Source organism: Sturnus vulgaris, chromosome 5 (assembly GCF_052056855.1).
Source record: "Sturnus vulgaris isolate bStuVul1 chromosome 5, bStuVul1.hap1, whole genome shotgun sequence".
In the NCBI taxonomy this organism is placed as follows: domain Eukaryota; kingdom Metazoa; phylum Chordata; class Aves; order Passeriformes; family Sturnidae; genus Sturnus; species Sturnus vulgaris.
The window spans coordinates 41,478,210-41,503,626 of NC_142247.1; the positions used below are offsets into that span (position 1 = coordinate 41,478,210).

General features: G+C 42.8%; 1 protein-coding gene across 2 annotated transcripts in view; it reads right to left on the reverse strand.

Moving 5' to 3' along the window:
• PRICKLE1 (prickle planar cell polarity protein 1) overlaps window positions 1-25,417 on the reverse strand; it is a 64,699-nt gene that overhangs the window by 13,120 nt on the left and 26,162 nt on the right. Inside the window, exon 1 of one of the 2 annotated variants that reach the window (XM_014871136.2) lies at window positions 1,994-2,181. The exons of the other annotated variant lie outside the window; for it this stretch is intronic. The gene's annotated coding sequence lies outside the window, so the exon portion shown is untranslated. Of the gene's footprint in view, window positions 1-1,993; window positions 2,182-25,417 lie in introns of those variants that run through there. 2 annotated transcript variants of the gene reach the window in all.

Genomic DNA, 25,417 nt, shown 5'->3' on the forward strand with positions numbered 1-25,417 from the left:
CTACACTCCTAATTACAAAGCTATGGGTACACAAAATACTAGGATATCAAACTTAGAACAAAGCTGTTGCTGAAGCCCATATGAAGGTTATCCCCATGCTAGGATTTCCAGCTCACTGATTATGTTCCCCCGACCAGATAGAAAAGGTCATGATTTGTAAGCAAAGTTAGACAAACATCTCCTTGCCCACCCCCTGCTGTTTTACTCTGTCCTGCAGGGCAAATTGTTTTAACAACTTTTTTGTTAGAAGGCTTGTTAACAAGGCTATAGGGGATACAAGATGCATATCACATGCATCCATTCACAATGAAGGCTCAACGACCTAAGATTAGCATGGTCAGCCCATTCACCTGCTTATTTAATCTCTGGTGCGAGATAACTACATTAGAAGAGGAAGAGCACAATATAACAGCAATAAACCACCATAAAATAACTATTAATAATTCAAAGCCTATTTATAATATGCATTACGCACATGATGAGGAAGTCTCATCCCTAACTCCAGTACAAATAACACATCTACAGTGAGCTCTATAGCTCTCTTGTGTGGCAAATCCGGATCCAGAACTGATAAGGCGAATCTGCATCAGCACACAGCTGCTAGGTCCTTTTGAGGAAGGAACTACCCAGAGCAGTCGAGAAGGAATAGAGGCAGACCACTTGTTCATTCAAAAGACCTCTAAATGGACCCTAGAAGAACTATTTTCCTTTTTGTTAGCCAATATACAAGGACCAACAGAGGAGTTAACTGCTTTCTTCCTCTAGCATCCTAGCACAAAGATCACTCTTCCAACTGGAAGTCAGACGATCCTTTTCAGAGTATTTTCTTTTGACGAGCCATACTGCAAAGGCAGGCTACCTGCATTTAGCAAAAGAAGGAAGCCCTGTAACAAAGCATCGCCCCATGCCAACACATCTGATTCGGTCGTGTTATCCTTGGCTCTGCACATCCCTGATGGAAACTCAATCACACTGCAGTGAGGCAAGACCCAAACCTCCAGCCGAGAAAGAGGTATTCTCATGGATGCTCCCCCCCCTCCTTAAGAGGGTGTACAAATTTAGAAAGAAGGAAATCTTGCCTTTTACAGCCTCCCATTGATTTTTAAAATTCTATTTTCAACAGCAGCCAGACTTTACTCCAATGTACACATATACTCAGGTTTCACCCCATCACCTGTTGGCTGTCGAACAACACCCTTCTTTGTTAGGGCTCACAGCCCTCATTTGAGACAAGTTTCCAGAGAAAACACTTGAAGAAAGTGTTCAATAAGTCACAAGACAGGAATTGTAAAAAAATAGGGAAGTAAAAAACTTATGCGCCTAGCCCCGTGCACCCTTGACAGCCCTGCGCCCCCACCTCGGAGGAGCCGGGACAGTACCTTCCTCAGCAGGCAGAGATCCCTGAAGGACAGGTGGGAGGTTTTCCATCCTGACCAAGTTTCAGAGACGTTAAGGGAGGTCAGAGGCACCCCCAGTCCCCCGGGTCCCCACGCTCTAGAGCCGGATGCGCAAAGGCACCGGCAGCCACCCGTCTACCCTGCCCCTCCGGCGGAGCAGCCGGAGGGAGAGCGGATATAAGTTACCGCAAATTACCTCTGTGCGGCACCGAACCAGCGGCCAGGCTGGCGCAGGAGAGGCGATGCCGGCTGCAGACCCGACCCCGCGCCCGGGGCTGCACAGACCCGCACAGCCGGGCCGGCGCCGGCAGCTCCCCGCGGCTGCCTCCGGTCCCGGCAGGCCCGGAGCAGCGGCCAGAGCCAGGCACGGCCCCGCCGAGGGCTCCTCCAGCCCTGTCCCTGCCCGGCGACGCCGCCGCTTCCTTTCCCCGTCCTGCCTGCTGGGAGCGCAGCGGGAGCGGTCCCTGCGCCGCCCCCCGTCCCGGGCCCGGGGAGGGAGCAGCCTCCCCGCGCTCCTCCCCGAACTCGCCCCTGCCCGGCACCACAGCCCCCCGCTGCTCCCCGGGGGACCCCCGACCAACCCCCGTGCCCCTCACCGCTCCTCCGTCAGGCGGCGGGAGGAATCTCTGCCACCAGCGATCTTCGTTCAAAGTGGTGCCCAAGGCGAGGAAAGGAGCGTGGGAAGGGAGAGCGTGTCCTGCCACCGCCCCCGAGGCAGGAAGGGTCGCCGTCCCGGCCTCCTGCCCACCCAGGGGACCGACCGCCTGCAGAAGCAATAAATTCTGCGCTCAGGACACGACGGACACACGGTTTGGCGACACTGCTTTTGTTCGTGTTTACGTCCAAAATAGATTTCCCACCCCACCCTGGACGCGCTCCGGCCGCCCCGGGCTGACCCGACCCGGCCCGGCCACCGCCGCCCCGCACACCCGGACGGGAAGGACTCGGTTCAGGACGGGAAGACATTTGTTCTATGTCTCTGTACATGAATAATAAAAATATAATAAAAATAATGAACCGTATCTGAAGTCGAGGATCTCAGAGAGCAGCCGTCCATCAGTGCCTCCCTTGGCACATTCCAAGTGGGAAAGAGGCGTCCGAGCCCCAGCTTATGCACAGAGAAGTAGCACTTGGGCATTTTCTAACAGGCTGCCAGTCCCCGCTTTTACCACTTCCCCCACCCCCGTAGGCATAAAAAGCCCCGAGAGGCGGGTGGTTCGGCTTCAAAGGCAGGCAGACGGCTTCCTCCCGGCACCGCCAATGTAACCGTGAACACCGCGGTCAAATTTCCTCTTCCCTCCCGCTCTTTGTCTCCCTAGGGAAGTCATTATCAAAGGGAATTTATTCGCACTGCATCTCGGGCTCAGAGCGGCTGCACATACGGCCCCGACGCGCCCCAGCGCTGCGAGGGGCAGCGGCCACCCAGCGCCCTCGCATCCCAGACCGAGCTCCCCGCCGGGGGCGGCTTATCTACCCGGGCCGCCGTGCGGGATGGCCACGGGGCACTTCTCAGACACTTAGCGCTTCCCCCAGGAACCGAATTTGCATGGGTTTAAATTCACTTCTGTAAATTTGAATGGCTTTGCCGGCAGTGCGCTGAAGGAAGCTGGCCCTGACGGGTCCAGGTGCGGGCTGAGGTGCTCGGAGCAGCGTCCTGTCCTCAGCCCTATCACCCCCTCCCCGGGGGCTGGGCACACGCCAGTCTCACGGTAAGCCGGGAGAAGCTTCCACAACTCCCGCGGGCTGATTCTCCATCGCTAGGGGCAGGCAGCCAGGCCGGCAGAGGGACCAGGACCACCGCCGGGCTATCTGATCCCGAGAGGTACAGCCCATCCTGGGCTAACATCCAGTCGTCCCCACCACCAGCCGAGGAGATGTGCCCAGAGACACGATCTGGAACCGTGGGTAAATGCAGAAAGCCCCGCGCGGCTCCAGCCACGGGGAATCAAAGCCGCAGTCTGTGGCTCCTGCGGCAGGGAAAAACCTGCTAAACTCCAGCAAACTAACCAGCTCCCATCCTTCCACACCCCATTTCACTTCCATAAGCAGTTTCGCTGGTTGTACTACCTCTATTCTTATACAGCTTAGTCGTTTAGAGGTCAAAATTGGCGTATTATTTGGATGAACTAAAGATTTTGTCAGAGCTTTTGTCAATGCTGGCTTTACCAGACCCAGACTGTTCCTATTCTGTTTGTTGGACTGAGCAGACCCCATCTGGCGGCCAGCTGAACATCTGCCAGCTCCATTCATCATTAATCAAAAATGGAAATGTCAGGAATAATGTTTATTCTCCCCCACTACATGACTGAATAAATACCAACGATTTGCATATATTGTCTACTCCTTTTCCAGAAGTGCCTGACATTTTTCTCAGCAGCTCCCCACACTGAGGGCTTAACACCTCTGCACAGCAAACTGCAAAAACGGGAATCTCCTTTGGGAACTTCTGCAGCACAACCAGTTCAATGGCTGCAGATAAGTTTCCAAAGTTTCATGATCATGAGTCTACCGAAGCCAAAGACGACAGGTTCATTTACTTTGCTGGAAAATCAAGCTGTCCTCCATTTTCCTAACGTTTTCCTTGACACTGAAGTGTCAGACGATTGGCTACATGGCTTTTATTTTCCTGGACTTTTGTGACTTGAGTACAGAAACTACTATATTGTTCTGGACAATGCACTTACACATTACCAGGCCAAAACCAGCCATTATGATCTTGTACTCTGAACTAATGTGGTCGTAAGATTTTCCTACATTTCTTGTCTGCATGAACAAAACATTTTATATTGATTTAGAAGTACCAGCCGTGAAAAACCCTCTACAACTTCTGTTAAATCCATTTACAGCCCCCGTTAAATTATTTCAGGTAGTCAATTATTTTACAGTACATTATTTTCCTTTTTTTTTTTTTAACCTCAGACTGCTGTGTTTCAGTGCTCAAACACTATGGTACCCTTGAATGTCAGGCTAAAGAAACAGCTATCATAACTCCCCTTAGGCATTTGCAAATTGTGAAAGTCATTCCTGAACTACTATCTCCTTTGATTTCAGTTGCTTCCATAAGAACGTGTTGCTATGATTTCTTCTTTATTTTCACACAACAAATATGACAGCATACATACTCATTATGTGAAGTACAAACTGTGCCACAGAAGTTGCCTTAAAAAAATAAAAGAAAGCCAAAAATACAGGCACAAACTGTCTTGCTCTTTACAGCATGTACAGCATTCTTGACTGTGTCTGGGTAGAGCTGATCCTTCAAACAACCAAATACTTCAAGGACCTGTAGTGGATATGGAACCTTTTGCCCTAATATTAGCACAAATTTAGTCCAGGTTAACAACTTTCTTGTACTACTGATCTGGCCTGTAAGAAATTTGCTGAGTCGTCAGTGTGATTTCCCAGTTCCAAATTACCCAGATCAGGGAACATCCCCTGAGATAACACTGGTAATTGCTACCTTTGTTGGCAATCACAGAAGAGAGACCAAGCAGCAGAAGACGAATTAACCTCTTGTGCCTCTTCAGAGGCAGCTTCTCCAGGTAGGAGAGCGGCACAACACACACCTCTCAAGCCTCATTCAGTTCTGTGGATAAACAGACGAGTTCACCATCTACATCACCACTCTTTAATGATCACCATCTCCATCCCAAGACTTCTAATTGTCATCCCATGTGTTCATTTAAAATAAAAAGACACAATTCAGCTATGAAAAGTGAAAGCATGCAGAAAAGGGAATGGAAACTAAGACAAAAAACAACAAAATTTCAGTAGTAATTATTTCAGAGAAATCAATGATAAAACTCCCAAAAATAAGCCAGGTTATGCATTTTTAAATAAAGCAGGAAAGGTTTTCCATGTATCTGACAGCACAAGAGGAGTCCATGGAGCAGGAATTACAACTACTCCCCAAGCATTGGTTATGCACAAATCAAAGCAATGTCTGATGCAGGCAGTTATGCCCTTCAGGAGTTTTAGGAACGATGTTGACTCGACCATATATAGTCCTGGCTGAAGGCTACAGCACAGGGAACTCTAGGATGTATTTACAGCACCAAGGTCCTTTCCACCTCCAGTGGCCCTGGGTCTATGCCCCTAGGGAGCAAAAAGGCCAGAATAAGGGAAGCAGCTTCATCATGATCTGAGATGATCTGCTAGAAAACCTGAAGAATACTGGTCTAATTCCCTAGACCTGCCACTGTTAGCACAAGGAAAAACCATGACTGATTCCTGTGAAGCTGGACCATTGTGGAGATGGAATTGCCAGCCTCTCCCTCTCTCTTCTGGAAAAACTAGCTGTTTATGCACACTTGCTTAGCTGGTGTGTAAAAATGGCCTGACCTCCAAGGGCACTTTAAGTAAAGTGTGTTTGCCTTGGTGTATTCAGAAACCCTGATGGACATTCACCTACACCTCTAGATACTTAAACATCTTGCTGAACCTAGCCCTAGGTTTCCTCTCCCAGGTTATGAGTGTGGAAGTATGCCTTCATAGAAATTGTGCAAACTGTTCCCATCTATCACTATACACGGTCACACCTGGTAGACACCTGGACACATGGCACATCCTTGAAGCAAAGCAAGAACCTTGAAGGACTACAATGGGCCACCAGGCAAAGGCCACCCCTTTCTGTGCCACTCCACGCCTACAGCCATAGGTGAAACTTCTCCCTGTTCAATCCTGCTTCCTCCTGCCCGCCCCCTCAAATTGAGGAGTTTGGCACCAGCAGTGGATCACCATGTGCTGCTGGGAGCAGAGGCAAAACAGGGGTGTTACCAATGCATTGAGGCCTCTGAACTGTGCCACTGACTGGTGTCTTCCTTATTTTCTTTTTTGAGGTTGCAGAGAAAGGGCGTGGAGGCAGCATCTTATGACTTCTCAAGGCTCCAAAGTCTGACTCTTTGCCAATCTTTAAATAATGTTTAAAAATAACATTTAGATAGCATTTAAAATCCGGAGAAAAGCACCTCTGAAAGAGACATACGTGTAAAACACCAGAGATTATCTGCAGCAAAGAGATACAGGGATTAAAAGGAAGTGGTGCTTGGTTTCCACTCTTTGCTGCATTCTCTGTCATTCTAACAGCCTGCCCTCTCTCTGCCTGCCTCAGTAAGTCAATACAGGCAATGCAAATACTAACATCGGTAACAGATCAGGAGACAGTCAAGTAGCACTACTACTACTACTACCAGCTCATTTTTATTTTCACCTGCCAATGGTACATAGATCTGCTGAGGCATCAAGAAGTCAGGCATCAAGGTGGGCAACAGTGCCTACTGCTTGCTTTGGAGAGCTGCACCAGCTATAAATGGCCTGAGGACTGGCTGGCATAAGCTGCTGTGTGTTGGAAATGCTTGACTAAGGGAGGTTTATTTATTTCCTTTTCTTAATGCTCTCAGAGGTGAAGACCAACACACATTCTAAAACCACGATCCTACTTTGCTTCAGCAGCAAAGAATTAAAATTTCATTAAAATGCCCTTCCTTGTCAGATCGGGCTAGGACTTGCTCCTGAACTAACAGGTCTGTTGCTGCATCTGGAAACTCTTAACCCCACAGGCTCCTCCGAAGACAGCAATCTTGATTTTATCATAATTGGCTCAGCGCAGCCCACAGTCACACAGGGCACAGGTAAACTCCCAGGTGCCCACAGCACCACTGCAACTACCAGCTGTGGGGTGTGAGTGGGGCTCCCCTACCACACCAGCACACTGGGATGGTCAGTGCCCTGTTCCCAGGCTGCACAAGGCACAACAAAGGGCATTGCAATGATGCCTGCAATGCTTTGCCAGTAGCAGAGGCTGACAAAGGTGGAGTCACTGCCTGGGTTTTTAATAACACCCCAGCACAAACACCATTATGCAATGGGGAAGGTGTTGCAGAGCCTGTGCTAATGCACTGTTTGCTTATTGAGGGAATTTCAATCAAGTATTGTGCCAAAGCCTGTGTGGATGGTGAATGATGTCATCTTCTGTGTCAAGCTGTGTTCCCAGGCCTTGTAGTCTGAAGAACTCCTCCAATTTATCTAAATTTGTTTGAAAATTGATTTAGATTATAAAAGGAAATGGTATGAACTCAGTGAATCTTCTACTGTGGTCAACATTCATACCTGCAGACAAAGGGACATTTAACCGAGGAGGTGCCACCCATGTAAAAATACTAGTAATACTATAATAATAAAAATAATACAGTAGTAATATTATAAGCTAATAATTTAAGCAAATATTTGAACTAGTGTTTCAAAACAAATTTAAAACATTTTTTGAGTGCAATTTTGTTGTGTGAGTGATGCTCCAGTTACACTCAGTCTTCCCTGTTGCTGGCAATGCTTTTCAATAGTCTGACCTTCAGAAAAAACACAAGTGACTGACTTTAGGTAAAGGCAAAATTTGACATGGAGGATTACCATTGCTCCTGAAGCATTATATCCAGAGAAAACAAAACTGAATTTGAAGCCAAAGATAAGATATGCAAAGGTTTGTGATAACCTCCTCTTGGTTAAAATCTGCAGAAGGGAAATCCAGCTGCCACTGAAATAGATATCCTGCACAGTTCTACACTGCCATTTTCCACCAGCTATATGCATGGCACACTACAAGGGAGAAGACAATGCTTAGATTAATAGTTTATTTTACCAAATTAATGTTACAGGTCAACCTCAAGGCAGATAGTGATGCAAGAAGGATGCAAAAATGTCAGGTGGATCATGAGATGCACTGCACCTTTATTAGCTATCCTTAGTACAGCAGCTGCAAGAGACAGTACCTGATTGATGAGCTGCCAAGACTGAAGACCATGAAACTCTATGAAAAGGCATCACCAAAATATGCTAAGTATTTCAGTATTTTGCATAGAAAGATCAATGGCTAAATAAATCATCTGAGCCAGGTGAGCCTGAGAACAGTCCTCTATTACTCAGCAACCAAAGTTGGGCAGGCTTCTACCTCACCAGAGGTTTGCTGCACTTCTATCTAGTCTGCCACTACTGTTACTGTAGTTTGATTTGTAGAAGGTTTCTTTTTCCTCACACTTAAGGCTTGGAGTGGGCTAGGCAGCATCCAAATGAAAATCCTGACTCCAGAACTGACACACAGTTTTGCAAAGCCTTAGAATTGCTGCCTTAAAATAGACATGATACTTGTCTCTCCCCCTTCCTCTTATTCTCTCCAGCCCTGGAAGAAAAAAAAAAAAAAAAAAAAAAAAAGGAAGGAAAAAAAAAGAGAATATAAAAAAAAGTCATCCACCTAACTGAAGTTCCTTCAATGAGAGCCACAAAGGTTTCATTCCTATGTCTTTCCTAAATGCACTGTGAAACTCCATATGCTGGCATTTTGGTAAAAACAAATCCAATCTCTTGTTTTGCAATGGAAATACTGTAATGCAACCCACTACTCCAAAATGGGCAACAAACCATCCCCCACTTACATGCCTGGGAAAATAAAAATCAGTGTTAAGGGGCTTTTGCCCTTAGTACAAACTTCCCCTCACTGACATGAATCTAACTGTATGACAAAGCGGGGTAAACATGGATGTTGAAGCTTGCTGTTTCTTTTCCTGGGGGCCAGGGGGCAATGATACAACCGAGCACAGTTTTTGGGAACCCCAAAGAGGCTTTCTGCTTAACGGAGTGAAGAATGCTGATCTGGAGGCTACATACTTTTTTTTTCTCCCCCCACTTTTGCTTCTTTCTTTTAAATTTTTTTTCCTCTAAGCATGATTAGTTTTTCTCTTCTGGTTTAGTTCCCAGAACTAGCTTATTGCAGGATGAGTTGAGGCCAGTTTTGTTAGAAGTGGAACGGGAAGAACACCAAGAGGGATGGTCCCACTCCTGATCAGCAGCTAGCTATCGTAACTACACTGACACATCCAAACCACATCAAAAGGCAGTCAGGAAGATGGCTTCAAGAGCACTTTTCCCAGGTGCATGCCAAATATCCTTGTGATTATGGATACTCATATATAAACTGAGCAGAAAGATTAGGCAAGAAGTGCTAGTTCAATAGAAACCTCAGGCCTAGCAGTGTCACCATCCACAGGCATTTGAAAGGATAAGGAATTGGCTGGACAGTGGCATACAAATAATGGCTTGATATACCCCATCCCTGAGAGTGTTCAAGGCCAGGCTGGATGGGGCTTTCAGCAACCTGGCCTAGTGGAAGGTATCCCTGCCCACAGCAGGGGTTTGGAGCTAGATGATCTTTAAGGTTCCTTCCAACCCAAACCATTCTATGGTTTTATGAAGATACTATGAAATAGCATTCTCTTCTCCACAGAGCTAGATGCTTAGGATTGGGTGGTTGGAAATGTAAAAGTGCCCCCTTTCCTTCTCTTCATCTCCATTGCACTGGAATCTAAAGGCCAAGTGGGCAGGCAGTTCTGTTCAAGATGCAAGTTAGATCTATTTGTTCTGTAGGAAAATATTGAAGATTGTAGTTAAACAAACATTCAAGTAGAAATCCAGTTAATTATGTTTCTTAGCTAGAAGTCATTATCTTTTCCACACCAAGTGGTAAGACAATAAATTTTAACTACAACAGGGAAAATCAGTTTAAACCCCGTAAATATCAAGCTTCATCTCATCAACACAACGTTACTATAGAAAATTCTAGAGCCTCCAACATATATGTATTTCCTTAACTGTGTTTACAGAAATGTTTATGGACTCTTAAGAATATATAAGGCCATTTTAGGAGCAAAATATTTTTTTATTATTTATGGTATGGAAAATTCTTATGTATGAAGCAAACAATACAAATGAAATTGTTTCAAGACATTCAACTGGTACCCTTGACACAGGTGACCTTTGTGCAACATCCATTGATCCCTAAGCCCTCATGGTACTGTCAGCTGCTGAAACAGCAACTGCTTGACAAAACCTGACACCTGGTACTCAGTTGGCAGCTTCTGAGCTTTAAGCTACACCCACCTGGGCTTGCCAGCATGTCCTGGCTTTTTTTAACAGCTTGCCCAGGAGGATGAACTCCTTCGGGTGCACAGCCTTGAAATAATAATGCCTAGCTTTGAAATAGTACCAGAATTCAATGGAAGTAAGTGTTAATGCAATCTATGGCCATAGGCAATGCATGCTTCTAGAACTGACAACTTTCGCCCCCATTTTTTTGAATATTAGAATATATTTATATTCAGCCATTTTAAAGTGAACCATTTGACCACTACTACCAGTTCCAATAGAGGCTGAGCTCATCTTAAGTGTCAGGCCACTTGCACAAAGATAGTTCAAGATTAATTTCTGAAATTCTGTGGTTTCTTAAAAAAGTTCAACTACTTTCAGCAGGAGACAGGAGAAAAGAATGGAACCCTTCCACTACATAATATTTTTTATTTTTTTTAAATAGGTTTTGAAAACATGTATTTAAAATAGCAATATGAACTCAAATTTCAACAAACCAGGTTTTTGGTTAAGTAAAACCTGTGAATATCAGAACTGCTTGATATGACTTCAGATATGCATCACAGATTATTTGTCAAGACATGGCATTTTTAGAGATCTGAAAAATGGTATGCATCACATATACAGTCTGTTTAAAAAGTCTTGAGAACATTAATTTATGTTGAGTATTATTTTAAGTTTTCAACAATTTAGTTGCTTTATACTTTCATATTTTCCCAAGTTTCTTCCTTGTCTACAAAAATTATTGCTAGGACAAGATCAACTCTCAGACAATCAGTAAGCAGAGGAAAGATGAGAATCAATGTTTCACAACAGCCACATATAAGTGACTCTCCAGCTTAATGTAATCTTTGGATTTTTGTGTTAGACACCCATCCCTCCCTCCTCAGTCAACAGCTACTTTCTCATCAGTGGTACTCCTTCATAATGCTTCTCTGTTATGCAGAACTAATGAGTCAGTGATAATAATATTGTTTTTGTAAATGCAACTGACAGCTAGCCTGGACTTCACTTCCACCTGATAACAAGAGTGAGTCTTCTGAAGCTACTCTCAACCTACCACTAAGTTTTAGAGCAAGAACCACTTTTTCCAACAAAGAGCAGTGTGGGGATTTGGGCAAGAATCACTTTTTAGGTTTGGATGATTTGCTTTCATCAGCAAATATCCCACACACACCTTCAGACTGCTGTGTAAGCTCCATGCACAGAAAGAGGAACTTAATAGATGTGCCTGATGGGCACATCAAAGAAAAGAAAAAAAGAAAAAAAGATAAAAGGTTTGAAAAGACCATCTAGTTAAATTAGCTACAGTTTCATTAAGAAATGGATGAATCAAGAATGGAGAATACTGACAACCAACATGGTGCCATTATACAGCTGAATTAAAAATGTCCTTCCTCGATCAATTCTTGGTGTACTGCTAAGGTAAAAAAACCTAAAACTTTTCATGACTTAGTTACTGTGCAAAGATCTGGAGAGGGTCCTGCTTAGCAGGAGCAAAACCCACTCTCGTGGAATTTTATGTAGCTGGTTTGCACAACATTAGGCTACAGAAAATAAGGAATGCCCACATAAACCCAGACTGGCTCTGTGCTGGGACCACAGAGCCTCAAGTGTTGATCAGCTTCCTCCTGTAAATTAGATTAAGGCTGGATTTACTTCTTCCCTGAACATCACACAGGTAAGATTACACTTGGGGAAATCTGCAGTCAAAACCAGCGTGTAGAACAGGGTGAGAAGCATGCACTCAGCACTTCTTAGCAAATCCAACTAGATGATGACTTATTAAAATTTCAGGTAGATCAACTTCTGCTTGATACCATTAGACTATGTCACAATGCGACTGATTGATCCTTCAAGACGTGTATGAACAAACAGCATCAGTGGTGCCACTGGGACAACACACCTGTGAGGGGAATATCAGACTTCCTGAATGAGGAAAATGAACAATGCTGAGGAAATAGAAGAGGGCATTCTAGAGGGTACACTACAGCTTAGATGCTAAAATAAGACTTTTTCACCTAATTACAACCTTATTACTCAGCTGCCATCACTGCAATGGACAAGCTGCCTCCTCTTGATTTCTCTAATCTACAGAAGACAGTGAGGCTAATGGGAAAAAGGTCAAAAACCTGAAGCAATATGGTGATCCCGCCAGCAGTGGATTTACAATAGAAATCCGTTACCATACTGAAAATGACTGAGGTAAGTTTATGAGATGCAATTATCTGTAGCTTTTTCCCATTAAGTCTTGTAACTCTCTCAATGAGAATTTAAGAGCATACATTTTTCAAGTCCTGTGTGAAGTTAATAACTTCATGAGAGAGAAACAGTGGAACAAGTCATTCACATTTTGTATTATCAACAAATAAACGCTGGAGAGCAAGTTTTTGGATCTAGCTATTACCTCTAATTACACGTATCTCTATGAATAAATGAAAGCTAGTTTGCATTTTTTCCCTGATCATTAGCCTCATTTACACAAGTGTTATGAGGCCAGTTTTTTATCCATTAGCACGAATTAAGTGATACCCTGCTGAGTGCAGGAGTGTTCAGACATGCTGACTGTGGAGCAGCTGCTCTCCTCCTTTGGTATTGAATGTTGATTAGCATCACAGCACATGACGCACTGCAGGGCATATTGTGTGTCACACTACAGCATACAACATTTAATGAGAACCCAAAGCAAACCCCACGGTTAAAAAGCCAGACTCTGCTCTAAACACCAAGGCAATAATTAAGCACATAGGTTGCCCTGGGAAAGACTGAATCTGTTGAACAGTGGGCATTCGTTTTGGAACAATACTGACTACCCGAGGCAGAACTGTACATTTTCTTAGTTATCCCAAGCAGCAGCAACTATACCCAAATAGTAGTACAGGAAGATATTCATGTATTACACTTGCAATTCTGATCGGTGAGACAGAATGAAGTTTCTGTATTAGACCCATACAGAACATTTAAAGGAAGACATAACAGCTATGAAAACAGAGTGCCCTTTATAAACCCAACTCCTCAAATACAGATCAAGGTAAGTATTGACTTCCTGTGACTACTAATACATCACCAGCATTCTTTATCAGCTTTCCTCATCTGAAAGATGGGCTGATACCACCCTTTTCTTGCACAGATTCGTTACTTATATGAATGCTGCTTTGACAATACTGTAAAATAGTGCATCACTGTATCATCAACATTTTGCTACTTTGATGCAGTTAAATGAAGGCAAATAAAAGCTTTTCACAACAATGGAGAAATTAATGTCACACTGTTCAAACTCTGGTTATGTTACAAGAAAACATGCTTCACCATAAGGGGTAACAATACAAGAATGTTGAAAGCACAGCTGCCTCAACTCAGCTGCAAAGGAGCATACATGAAATACTGGCAACAATTAGCATAGTTTGTTCTGAATGACTGGAACTTTGCCCTTTGATTAATAAAGGTATCATCTTTACAGGAAAATGCACATCTTTTATCTAGAAGACCACTGCAGCAACAGAATCCACTTTTCCAGCTAAATAACATGTTTTGATCTGCATGGAGGGCTCTTGCTTATGGACCCTGAGGAGAAACCCTCTAGGGGGAGCACACCAAGTTCAGTCCCTGGAGTTTATCTAATTGCCATCATAGGTGTACATCTGCTTCAAAGAGCAGAGCTAAAACCCTTGTGTGAGAGGTGTTTGAAGAAATCAGACATAATTAATCAGAATTGTGAAGAAACATAAAATAATCCACTGTGCTGTTCACAATACAGTCAATTTGTAGGAGAACATAATAGCATAAAAAACAAGGGATTAAAAAAAAATTTACACTTACAGCTCAGTCCATAGGAACAGCTAAGAAGGGATAGATCACTTCTCTATTTCAAAAGATAAAGGAGAGAAAAAGATCACAGGATGACCCCAAATTGCATGCTCTCTTCTTTTTTCCTCCCACAACTCAAGGGCACAAAGACATTTTCCAGATTTGGCAGAGAGAAGGCACTTCAGAGGCGGGCTTTATATTAAAAGGGGTGTTATTTTAGAAACTGAGAACAGACTTAGGTTATACCAGAGATTTTTATAAAGTAGTTCCTATTTTTGATGGCACCTGCCTCTCTCCCAGTAAACTCAATGAGACCTGCTGCTAGAATGCTCCAGAAAATAGAGATGATGCTACCTCTGCAACACTACTGCAAGGCAGCAGTGCCAAACTTTTTTTCTGGACAGACTACTGATCACAGTTCCATCTCAGGAAGGGACCCATCATAACATTTCTTCAACCCCACTCCTTTTCTTACACCTTAAATTAACTTCTCATGTACTGCATATGCAGAATAAACTAACTGCACCTGTATCTTGTAGGTGCAGAGTGATGTTCTGGGGACTCCTGGCCCACTGTCTCCCTGGAGACAGGCAATCACTAAAAGGGAAGCCACAGTGGCAGACTGGGTGAGGAGGTCACACTGTGCACTTCTGCTGAGAACAGTGCTGAAAGCCTTCAGCCCACAGCCCCGGAGGCTCTGGAGAACATTTATGTCAGAGCATGGTCTGGGAGGACCAGTGAGACACAAGCCATGAGCTTTTCATGCAGCTGCAGCCTGCACAGTGTCAAATACCCTCGGTACCCCAAATACCAGCACTTCAAGAACCTTGGCCCTCCTTTAAAGGACAGGACACTCCAACCATCTCCACACTAGTAAAATTAAACAGGAACAGAGCCTAAGTGCGAGCCCCAGCCTGCAGTCACTCACACCCTTTCACTGGTGGTATGCTTCATGGGGTAGTTTTTGAGTAACTAGCACTGCTGGGCACAGTGAGTAGCATACAGGAAAGGCCATGGACTGTTCCTACCATGTGGGCCAGGACAAGGTTGGGCTTGGGTTTCTCCATCCTCCCTCCCTCCACAGACCTCCAGTGCCACCTCAAAGAGTCTTTGAGCCCATGCTTTCATGTAGTACCCCAACACATGCAACACCCACTCAGCTCCCTGCTGACTATTTCAGACATACTGAATGTGAAAAAAGACAATCCACTAAAGAGCAATGTCTGTGAAAAGGGCTGTGCATGTGTGCTGCAGTGCACAGTGCAGGGAAACTGGGCAGTTTGGACAGTCTAGCATCTGGTCCCAGGGTCAGAGGATCAGTTACTGCTAAATGAAACACTGCCCAGATAGAAAACAGTGTTGGCTTTTGAGAAATCTTCCACTGACTTTAATGAACATAGTTAAAAATGTGAAATAGCAGTGTAGCTGCTGCCTTCCCACAGTTTTTAGGCTTATATAAGTTTCCTTAGAATAACAGAATCATTTAGATTGGAAAACACCTTTAAAATCATCAAGTCCAACAGTTAACTCTGCCAAGTCTACCACTAAACCATGTCCCCCAAGTGCGGCATCTACATGTCTTTTAAACACGTCCTTATAAAAATAAATTTTGGAACTATGATTTACTCCAGCCTGAGTGCTGGAAGTAGTTATAAACTTCAATGCAAAACATCTATGTTATAAAATACTTTCAGAAACTCTTCCATCATTTGGAAACTTTTTGATAGATCCAATTTTTAATAAAAATAGCTTTTAGTTATATACATTTGAGAAGCAAATGCAGAGACACCATTGTTACTAGACTGAAAAAAAAATTAAAGAAATTTGAAACTCCTTTTTAAGGTTTGGATGATTTTTAATGGATATCACACTTACAAAAGAACCCTAGAGTAAATGCAAAAAAGCAAAGGGACTTTCAATGTCATTCACACAGATAGTAATTTCAGAAGATTCTGCTGTTTTCAATCAAGTTTAACACTATTAATTTTTTCTCATTATCAGCAAAACAAAAGAAGTACATGCTGAGGATAAGGAAACAGCTTTGTTTATCTTCAAAATCATGTGCTTACCAGAACTAAAGCATGTATTTGCCATATGTCAGCCCCTGCCCCCCTTCTTTAAATTACAAATTCATTAATATAGCACAGCAGTGCTACATCATTAGTAAGGAATAAAGCACATTTTAAAGAGCAATTAAGTGGTATAAAACTACTCGGAGAGAAAGGTTTTCCACTGCAGCAGTGTCTTAGGGAGAAGAAAGGGGAAACCTGACACGAAGGAATGTCAGCCTGAACTTGATTAATTTGTACTCAGAGCAACACATCCCACCCCCCCACTGCAATGGCAGCAGCTTCTCACTTCGCTTTGCTATATTCTCCCTTAGAGCTTTCTTCTGATCTGTAGGTCATCCACGAGATGGATTTGTGCAAATTGACATCTTTAATAGAGTCATATCTTCTCTGCTATTGTCTCAAACGTCACAACTCAAACCATCTGTATTGGATGTGTAGGCTCCCAGAAATGGCTGCTTTGCCAAACAGATTGCGTGGGCTGAACAGGCAACGTCCCAGTTCAGAACGTGCAAAGCCGACTCAAACACTCCAGAGACAGCAACTCTTCCACAAGACCCATGCTGGGCTTTCCTGGAGTGGTCAGACTGGAAATATCAAGAGTTCAGGACAGGGACACAACATGACTCAAAACCAAGTCAAGTCTGAATTTTAGTTTCTTTCTCATTGCTTTTTTGTTACTGGGATTTGAGACAAGAAGTCTAATGGTTCCGTTTTATGGCTTAGAAAGAGAAGACTTGAAAAGCTCGATCCCTGTTTTAAATGAAAGCAGATTCTCACCCGCACAGAAAAAGCTCAGTGTTTAACAGCGCTTTGCTCTCAAGCATTGTTATGTTGTTGAAACAAATGTTTCTTTGAGGTTTAACGTAGAGGAATTTATTTAATTTAATTTATTTCTATTGCGAAATTAAAACTGAAGTTTATTTAACAAACTTACTGGCTTTAAAAAAAGGAAACAGTGGAAAAACTTTACATCTGGTCTATGAAGATCCTAAGAGTATCCTTAAAACTTCTCTCCTTTCCCTTGGGAGTTAGGATGCTCAGCAAGTTTGGCTCTTAAATCAACATATGTGTGTTATTTAAGTTATACTGTGATTGTTTCTTTTCTGAGACACCATGGCATGGCTATTCCTTCCAAGCAACTGGAAGCAGCATCTTTAGCTAGTGAATATTATATTACTCACTCACCTACTAGACTAGAGAGAAAACACATAGAAAGCTATGTAGCTTCTTTGCTACATAGAAAACCTGATAATTCTCAACAAGCTACAATAAAAAGCAAGACCTGGTAAAAATTCCATTACTTGCTTATCTGCAGAGATTCTTCCCAGTTCAAAGGGTCAATTTCCCAGCAGGGCACCAGTGCTTATCAGCTAGCTCTGCTGAGCCTTTCAATTGCAGAGAGAAGTGTTGCCTCCAACTGGCATGACAATGGCACTATTAAACAGGCACTTCAAAGATACAGAGGTTGTAAATGCTTTGATTTTGCCAAGTTCTCTATGCCATCACTATCCAACAGACTTTTTCATGTAGAGGTCAGAGCCCTTACTAAGCAAATGAAAAACAGATAATAAAATAAGTCATGTGAAATGCAGCAAATCCATCACATGCCTCTATACCCAAAGTAGGTCCCCTTGTTTTCTTAGGTACAGAGAAGCCCATACCCGGCCAAGAGAGAAATAGGGCTACCACAAGATAAGGCTCAGTGAATCTGCTGCAGCAGGTCCAGCAGGACTTGTGTATATCCCACAAACCTCCAACTTTCCTTCCCACAGGAGTAAACATGCAGACAGTAGAATTACTGAGGAGGACTTAGCAGAGCAGACACTTGCAAGAGCAGATCTGTTGATTAGCTGATGTCTGACATACCAACCTGGATTCATTTTAAGCAGGCTCTATATAGGCAGGACAGCCGGTACTCCCTTGGATGATTAAAGAGACATTGGATTTGTTTGTTTTCTAGCTTGCTATACAGTGAGGAGACTGGGCACAGTCAGCGTGGTCACTCTCTAATTATCACAGGATCATGTGATGTAGGTCACGCTTGTTAGGGTGCATTTGTGGTCATCCCACACCTGCCAGTTTGCATCAGCACTGGATGCACATACCTGTATCGAGATCTTGGATGACTTGCTTCAGACCTTTCCCAGTATTCCATCTTCCTTCAGTGTGACCTTCCTTCACACATAAACCATGTTTTTTAAGTAAAGGTCTGCTGCTCTGAGCACAAGAAGTATGCACATCATTCATATTTTTAAAATTCCTTTTCACTTAACTCTCTCCCCACTTTCTTTGGAGCAACAGCCCTGAGTCCTAGCCTTGTTTTTTTCAGGCTAACCATCTGCCTGGATAGAGCAGCATCCTTTGCAAAGAGTGCTGCAGTCTCTTTCGAATGTCTGCAGTGCAGTTCCTTCAACCTGTTAGCTTGCAACCCTTGGGACACAGGTAAGAAGATGTGGCAGAAAGGATTGTAACAGCAAGAAGCTTCATTTTCATATGAATGAGGACATGACAGGAAGCTTTCAACCCGAAACGTTTCCTGTCTGATCAACAGGCCACAATTTACACATAGGAGTAAAACCTATTGTGACCCACAGCAAACCAAGGTAATCTCCTCTAAAATATGCCTGTTGATATCACAAAAAAAAACCCCTGACTAAATTAAATTTTAATTCTTAAGAGCAGTTTAAACTCAGATAAGGGTTAGATTCAATCTTCACTGAAGGAATTATCCTTTTTCCAGTTACTATACTTCCTTTCTAATGGGAAAAAGCCCTTTCACTTAGATGTCCCATATCAGCTTCTGCAAGCATGATTACAAAGAACACATGCAAACACTATTTTATTATCACATGCACTAAGATACACTATACCAGCAGAGACCCACATACTTTCCACCTGTCCCAGCAGCAAAGCTGCAAGAGCAGTTTATGCCAATATATGACACCTCGCAGGGCACAACGACAACACAGGGCAACGTTTTAGTTTTAGTAAAACTGAACAAAGCAAAATAAAACCCTAACCTCCACAGCTGACAGGCTGAGGTGTGGTAACACACAAGTTATAAAGAGTTTTGTCTCACGGCTTTGTTCCATCTTAGCTAATGTACACTCATGTGCCCTCTCCTTCCATGCCCGCGGCAGCAAAGTAGCAGTTTGTGGTTGTGACTTGCACACTGTAGTCTTTCTCTTCCTTTCTTTTGTCCTCTGCCTCCCACCTCCCTTCTAATGCACTACCTTTCAATTAGTCACTGAAGTACAGCAAAACACACAGTTCTCTGATCTTAAGTGGTCTTTTATCTATAAACATTTAGTACTTGCCTTCTTTCTAGAATGAGCAATCTTTTCAACAAGAACTTGCTTTTTAGAGAAGACAAAATTGGAGGAATTTAGTAGATGTTTTAAATATTTATGCTAGTAATCTCTATGCTTGTTTCTATCAAATACATTCAGAAAAGATTCCCTCAAAAGTTTAAACCAAGCAGTTGTGCCCGAGTCTTCCAGGTGTGTACTGGTCTGCTTACACAACTAGCATGGAGTTGCTGGAGCTGCTCACTTTCTTTAGACCTCAAACTTGAGCATCTGTACAGACAAAGCTTTTATGCCTCTGTAAACACACTGCTTTAGGTGTACACGCTGAAATAGAAAGCATTTCAACATCAAGTCATGTACAGTACTCTTGACAGAGGATGCTCTAAACCTGTGCCCAGAGAAGAATTTTATTACTCCAGTGGTTGCCAGGGACCATCCAGGTATTTTATTCTATTAGTAATTAGATTCAGCATATTAATTTCTCCCTTTAGAAGAAATCTGAAGCCAATATTACTGAAAAATGATCCATGATCCTCAGGTATCTAACAACATTTAGTAGGCTTTACAGGAAGAAAAAAGGGCAGAGTTAAGATTTCAAGTTTAGCAATAAGACATGAATTTCTACTACCTATATGGCACACATTTATTTAAAAAAATAGTTTATAGCAGATTCAACAATCATGCCATTCTGCACTGATTTTTGCAAATTTTATAGTAGAAAACTATGGAACAGCAGGCTAAAATGCCTTTGTACGTTTTAACTCAAGGAGAACAGTTAATTTAATGCCACTCTTCAAATGCATACATAAGCAGGGACCTGACTGACAAAAATAGCTCTATCATGAAAAGCTTAGTTAAAATTTAATCAGTTAATATCTAGATGGCTTCCCTTGACAACCCTGCTTTTGCTGCTGTGCAACCTGTCATTTTGTAACATAATTTGAGGAAAAATAAGCACTGAAATAAGGTTTTGCAATGTTCATCTTATCCTGAAACATCTCTTCATTAGACCGAGATACAGGAATAAGAATTTATTAAAAACACAACATGTCTAACTTTATAGTGTAGCACACAAGCAACCCAGGACAGCCCTGGGAGTCAAAGAAAGCAAGATTCAGTATGTAAAGTTTTATCAGAAACTGATGGACTAGGTTTTCTGAAATAGTTACTACTGATCTAGAAGATCTGATCTCATCATTAATGCTATTATGTCTTAAGTCACTCCACCACCCTTTTGGGTTTGCTCATGCTGTTTATCACGTTCTAAACATACCTCCCTAGGAAAAATCCTGCTGGAGAGTTCATTTCATGGGGTTGGTAAGAAAAAATTAAAATTCTCCTTTGTAGTGATGCCTGGAAAGGCCGACATGGAACAGAGACTAGACAGAGCAAAAAGAATAAAACAGGTATTTATTGAAAGGATACACCTTGGGCAGTGCAAGAACCTGGACGGGGCTACACCCGAGTTTAAGGATCACAATTGCTCACTTGCTTCCGGTCAGAGTGCTCCAGAGAGGAAGAACAGTCTAGTCCATCCAAAAGTTTGGAGGGCTCAAAACTTAAGATATGACTCCAAATGGAGTCAGTGAAGAGAATTCAGCATTGGGCAATACGTCCTTTACCATATGGCTGCTGGGCTCCCTGCCAATCACAGCTCAAGAGTCAGTGCTTGGAAATGGTAAGATAAAGAATTACAGCTGTCTCGGGCTAGACCCCTGGGCTCACACATCTGCAAAGACGTGCGTGCTGACACCCAGAAACAGATCAGAAACAGAGACTCATGAGCTGCTGGAGACACAGGCTCATAAAGCCACACGATGCAGTGCAGCTGGATACCCAGCTTGGCCCAGCAATGATATAGCTGCATTTACATAGCTCTTGTGTCGCTATAATTGGAAGTCTCTTGCATTCCCCCATAGCTTCTGCTTCCAAGGAAGTAGAGCCAATCTGGGAATGCTGAGAACATACATCTGGGGTCTAGAAATGCTCCAAGTGAAAGCTGACAGGATGAATCACCCTCTTCCTGCCAGCTGAAGGACGGGAAGACGTTTAAGAACCAATCTCCTTCCCCATTCTCATCTCCCATCCTAACTAGGAGCTGTAATACCCAGGAGCAGAAGGGGTGATTCAGGTGAACAGGAGTGCAAAAACCAACAGTCTGGATATGGAAATAGATGCTCATGAAGGGAAAAAAAAAATACTCCAAAGAAAAACGTTCTAAGTGCAAAGCTGTTTAAAGGCAAGTTTCAGATAGGACTTGACAGAACGCAGAAAAGATTGTTACTTTCAGTTAAATCTCTGAATATCAGTGAAACTATGACAGCTGAGGTACAAACAGCACTCATCTACCAAATAGCCTGAAAATTACACTGAAGCTTTATTTTAACAATGTCCCATGGGATAAATAAGCAGCATAGTCACAATGGCAATGTTGAGAAATGGCCAACACCAATGCAGCAGATTGAGTGGGACTCAGAAATTGGGAGGAAAGCTGCTTAGGGAGGCCCATAGCCTTAGGCCAAAACACAAGGCACTGCTGTGCAGGTCAGGGAAGGGAAGGGTAAGAGAAGACAACTTCCACTAAGTCACATAAATCACTGGAACTGCTTACAGGGAGGGAAGAGTATTGGGATGAGAGGAATGACTATGCACTGGAGGCTGTTTGAGACTGGATCTTGGTCACCAGGCTACAGCAGTGCCAGGAGATCTCAGGGAAGAGGAAAGGGACAGCAGGAACTGTCAGGCTCAGTAACAGCATCTGCACTTCCAGAGGTTGCCCTTGCAGCAAAGACACTGCAGGTGTAGAGCTGCCTTTCCTGAAAAAGCAGAGTTTTCAGAAGAGCAAGCCAGAAAGCCATTAAAGCCACAGTTAGAGAGGACGATCTGCTCAGTGCAGAATGCACTCTGCTTTACACTCCTCTCCTGCTCATTCCTCTGCCCAGGAATAATGATGTCCCAGCACTATGACTGGATTTTGCATCAGATTTTTTTCTGCTTAAGATCTTAATGGGGCTTCAGGTTTCAACTATTTTCTGATGGCAAAAATATCCATGGGTAGTTTGCTTAGCAAAAAGGAGGAGCTGCCCCATCATCTGTCTTACGATCTGAAGTGACACAATACAGGCCTTGGGATTTCTCTCCTCAGGGCCACCTCAGTTTTGACAACTTCACTGCAGTACTGATCCAGACATTCCCTCCCTCTCTCAACATTTTCGCTGCTATTCTCAGAACAGGACTCTGAAGGGCAGGGAGGGAAAGATCTTGAACCAAGACAACAGGGAAGCAGAGCCCGGAGATTGTGAGCTACAACGAAGACAGGCTGGGCTGCAGGCTCTAGCTGTACTTACAAACATGATACACACTACATGTGTGCATATGTATGTATACACACACACTGGCAAGGCTATAAGCAAGCAAGATGATTCCAGAGCACTTAAGGACACAACAGTAGACAGGTTGATACAAGCAAGTAATAGCACAATTTAAAGAGCACGCTGACAGCTAAAAGATGCAAAGTAGTTTATTCTAAGAAGTACCTCCATTTATCTTATAGTGGAATAATTCATTTTGTATTCAGTAAAATTTGTTTCCAGAGTAATTAATGCAAACTGACTTCAGAACTTTCTTAATTATTTGTGTGGGTACAAGAGGCATTTGCCCTGAAATATGTTAACTTGAAATCCCCAACAAGCTTAACAAGCCTGAAATTGCTGGGGATTTTTTCCTTAATTTCATTCTATGGCTAGAGCCTGAATAGCTTTGCTTTAGTTTGTGTAAAGCCATCTAAAGCACTAGGCTAACAGCCAGGAGACACATCTCTTCCATCTACCTGGTTTGCTGCACTCCAGGGCCCTGAGCCAGACATGGATTGCTGAAGGAGAAAGAAATCCACTGGGAACAAGAACCATCCACAGTACATTTCATAAAGCTTCACCAACAGAAAAGAAATAGGTTAACCTCTCTCACTCGCCAGTCCCAAAAGAGGCTTACACTTGTTCTGAGAAGTGGCATGAAAATCTGGTTTGTTTCCAGCACGACTCTTCCAGTCACTGGAAAACCTGAATGGAAGCACGTATCTGTGGCCACATTTCACTTCACTAGGGCAAACAAATCATGGATATTTTTTCCCCAGCAAGAGAGAGATTTCTGGAGCTCATCTTTGGAGCCTTGTCTGTGCTGCACTTCCAGTGCACAGCATTAAGCACATATGAATTAAACTGTCAAGAAAGACTACCTCCCCTACCTCTCAACAAAACCCCTCAAGAAATTCGGCATCTCAAACCACATCCTTATTAAAAAAAATTTAATAAGTAGTTAGTCAGAAGGGTGTGTGCAAGCCACTAAACCAAAATTCCTAAACTCTAATCCTTTCCAACAATAAAACTTTCTGCTTCTGCCAAACCACTTGGTCCATCTGTTTCACTTTCTTTCCTGTAGAAAGGAGAACGTGGCTTCCTCCACAAAAGAAGTCTGTGGACTTGATCTTTATAGTGTCTTTTTCCAAGTAAGTCTTTCTTACTTGCAGATAATTTTCACACTAAAGCTTCAGGTCTTTGCTAACAGAAAACTCAGGTAATTGTACAAGCATTAGTTCTTGAGCCATTGCCATACACGTAGGGTTATCTGCTTTTTGTTGCTTTTGTAGAAAAAATAGCTGGAAGAATAGAGGTTTTGGCTTGCATTTTCTTGACAGTTGAGGGATAGAGAAGAGAGTATCTTCTCACATAAAATGCCTTCTTGGAAAGAATAAAATCTGAAGAAACAAATAAGAGTTTAGTCAATCTGCTTCCAAGTTTCAACATTTAATTCAAAAGATCACTATTTTTGAGCATTCAGGACTTAAAGTCTAAGTAGGTATTTTCTCTAATGTCTTCTCATCACAAAGAAAAATCTGATGTATTAAATAGAAAATTTCTTTTTAGTCATCAAAGAACTAAGTAACACCCTCTAATACTTCAGGGATGTAAATTTTGAAGAAATTCCACTTGTTGTCCTGTACCTTGCAAACCTTCAAAAACACATGCTGTGAAGAACCTGACCACCAGTCCATCAAGACGTAGGTAACGAATCCAGCACATGTACAAGAAACAATTATTTAAGAATATATACCACTTAGCTGCAACCATTTCTAGGCCTCCTACTTCGAGGTACAAAGCAAAGGTGTCTTGAGAGCACCTTCAAAAATGTCTTCTGCAGGCTACCTTTAGAGGAATTGCTCTTGTGGGTGGATATATGTAAATAAGTGTTCCCACTCCCTAGGTTTCATATGGAAACATTTACTAAGTTACACCAGCATAAATGGCTGTAAAATTTCAGAACAAACCTTCTCCTTCAACTTAGACACTTCACCTCAGATTTTATTTGTAATTAAAATGTTCCACAGGAAATAATAACCATAGCCTTAATTAGGTAATTAAACCTGTTCTTGAAGACTTATGTAATGCAAAAGAACAATCATGAAGATGGAAAAGTTTAAACCTACTAATTACATGCATACATAAGTTACAAGCAAAAGCTTCTTTCTTAAATCACTTATTTTAACTTTTGCAAAATTACATCTTCAACAACCAGCTGTTGTGCATCAGAAGTGAAGAGCTTACTAATGCAAACCTTCTATTTCATAGTGCTGCACTAAAAACCTCACATTAATTCTCATAGATTTAGAAGATGCAGAAAAAGTAAATCAAAATCACGAAAAGCTCAAGTCTGCTTTCTAGATCCTCTTGATCTTAGATGTACCTAGAGTTTGGAATAACTTCTTTTTACACTATTGTAGTAAATATTCCTTCCCCACCTGCCTTGTTCCACCCTTCTCCAAGATGAGTGGTAATAAAGATGTCTCAGCTGTCCATGAGGCAGTTGTCAAGTCATCCTACTTTAGAGTGAAAAAAAGTACAAGGATTAAAGAGCGTGAGGGAAAAAT